Raw genomic sequence first — 3,155 nt, forward strand, 5'->3', positions numbered from 1 at the left:
ACATTGAAGGTCAGACATCCTATACATCACTGATTACACCCGTGTGTCCCTAAACCAAGGCCACAACGCTGGAGCCATATTTCTAGATTTCCATAGGGCATCCAATACAGGATGTTTGTAAAGAGAATGATTTGCCTAATCAGCTTGCCTTATCAGATAGCAAAATCAAAATCGAGTTTATTATTAGCTCATGAATTACAGAAATGAAGACTTAATGTCAGGCTATTTTAATGAGGGCCAAGCGATGGGACCAACTCCTATCTCCTCTCACACCGATAACACACATTCTCTCAGCACAGAGAAGCGGAGGATGTTTTAGCGCAATCTGCAATCGGCTTTAATAATGCAACATATCGATTACAGAATTAAGTTAGGGATTTTCATGCAAGACGGGAGTAAGAATTTGGGGTTTAAATGTAACCAGTAGTCTAGATGACACACACTATCACTGGTGGTCCTCTGTGGTTCAGTTGGTAGAGCATGGCGCTAAAAACGCTTAGGTTGGTTTGATTCCTGCTGGGACCATATATACTGAAAGATGTATGTGTTACGGTACATGTGGGAAGACGGTACATGTGGGAAAACTAGGGTTAAGTGCTACGTCGACTTGGTACATGCTGGCATGTCTAACCCTAACCCTAATCCTATCCCTAACCCTAACCCTACCCCTAACCCTAACCTTAACCGTAGCACCCTAGCACCTAACCCTAACCCTAGTTTTCCCACATGTACCGTCTTCCCACATGTACCGTAACATATATATATAAGATACTGAACTCTCATCATCCTGATTGCCTGACTTATCGCAGCAGTGATGTTTGTCATGGTTCATCTGATGTTTGTTGCCATGTTACAATGCAGTTTTCATAGAGAACATACGTGTTTACAAGTCTGTCTGTCTTAGCTTACTTCTTAATATACTCTATAATAAAGTTGCTCTGGTATTGTAGATATCACACTGGTTAGACTAATCCTAAAGCCCACAGTTCTGAGCTAGGTAGCCTAAAAATATAATTTGAAATGCATAAATGAACACAATCATTTTATTATTTTTGTGATGTAAAATGGAATTGATCATGGCATATGGCATATACACATTTTTGATTGATTAATGAAAGCTGTCAACCATGTGAAATATGTTTAACTTGAACTCGCAGTGCTAGAGCAGAACATTAATGACACGAACTGGGCTCTGTGCTTTGCGCTCTGTGAGCATGTTGTGTCCAAAAACCCTACTACTGAAATCTGTGGAATCAACTGAGAAACATTATATGAAGTGTCTATAGAGACATGATTTGCTCTATGAATATATGTAACCTCTGGCTGTGCCTAATCAAACATAGGCTAATTGTATATGCCAACACTGTTATTTCAGCCCTGTGTCATAACCTGCATGTGCAAATATTGATGTTCAAGCATTTTCAAACAACCTCCTAACAACCTCCAAACAACCTCCTAAATTTCGTTGTTTGGTACCTGTACTGTAGCAATGACAATAAAGTCCATTCATTCATTCATTCATTCATTCATTCATTTCCCTATTTTTCATATTATAAGATTGAATTTTCATATTATATGATATATATATATTATATTATTATTATATTATATTTTATTGATACAAAATGAAGAATTCTTTGGTAGGTGGCAGGTTTGGGGTGCTGGAGGGCGTATAACCAAGACTTGCAATTCAACCTTTGTGGATTCTAATCAGCTTTTTTGACACATCCGTTGCTAGCCAGACATCCATTGCTAACAGACGTTCTGGCGCGTGACTAACTATAAAGCAAGGCTACATTTATTTAATTTATAGAACGCAATACAGCCTGCAATGTCCTCAAATTTAGCATACATCTCTCCCATTATTTCTTTCCTTTTTTTTTGTCTTTAAAAAAAAATCACATTTCATTCAAAAACATTAAACAAAAACGTTATTTTACACAGGCTCCACGCCTCTCTTGAAGCTCTCTGGCGCCCCCCCTGGGCAAGCGCGCCTCACACTTTGAAAACCCCAGGCCTGGACGTAGTACAAGGACGTTTTGAAATGAAATGGTACCCGTGACGGCTATGTTCACCTCCTGGCCTCTGACATAAACCATAACTCATAAACGACGCGTGTGTAGAGAGTTGTAGCATCACTGCACCATCTCTGCTGTGTCGCCGGAATATCTGTGGGCCCCCCCTCCCCCTGTTGCCAAGGTGGAGGCTAAAGGCCTGTCACCCTAGCCCCCTCTGGGCCCTTCCTTGGCCCTCCCTGGGGCCTTCTCCTGCCCTGTCATGCCAGGCATCCAGCGCTGTCAGCAGAGAAACCCTATCTGCTCTTTGCCTGAGAGCTCTGCGGTGGGTATACTGTAGCAGTTTGCCCATTAACTCAAACAAATGCTGCCGTATTTTTAGCGTCTGTAATTACCCTGTCTCAGCATCTCGGGCTCTGGGAAGAGTGGATCCCCCCAGTTCCCCAGTATCACCCCCGATCCACCCTTACACCCCCCCCCCCTCCCCCCACCCCCCCTCCCTCCATAACCCGGTTAATGTGACAGTCTGGTCACATGGTACGCCTCGGTGTCCAGGTTTGTAATGTGCAGGTGTGGTTTTCCACTCTGGTAAGTATCAATTGTAAGTCGCTTTGGAATAAGGCGTCTGCTAAATGCCAAAAAATGTAATGTAATGTAAGTTGGAGATGTGTCTGTGGAGTTTCGTATTGGGCAGTGAGAAGGCGGTCTTCTCTTTAACCTGGTCTACTGTATTCGTTTCTCTTGATGAGGCATCTCTCCGGAGCACGAGCCTGTCAGCTTTTGACCACTGTGGTGGTCAGCATCAGCCCCTTAAACTACCCTCCTCTCACTATACTACGAATGCTATGCATTGCTCACTAGCAGAGCGATCCTACCCTGACATACATAGGTCTAGCCTCTAGCCTCTGCCAGAATGCCCAAAGGGGATCGGTCTGCACTCTACTCCATTAATGCCTACCCGAACAGCTGGGGCTGACTGGAAGACAGGGGTGAAGGGGTTGATACGGGATAAGAGTGGGGAGGGGGAGGTTTGTGGCGTGCAGCGCCGCAGTGGCCATGGTCATCCTCCCTGGACCCCCCCCCCCCCCCCGCCCCCCCCCCCCCCCCCCCCACATCTCCACATTCCCGCACGATGAAAGA

The sequence above is a fragment of the Nansenia antarctica genome (genome assembly GCF_963989245.1).
Source record: "Nansenia antarctica genome assembly, chromosome: 9".
Classification (NCBI taxonomy): domain Eukaryota; kingdom Metazoa; phylum Chordata; class Actinopteri; order Argentiniformes; family Microstomatidae; genus Nansenia; species Nansenia antarctica.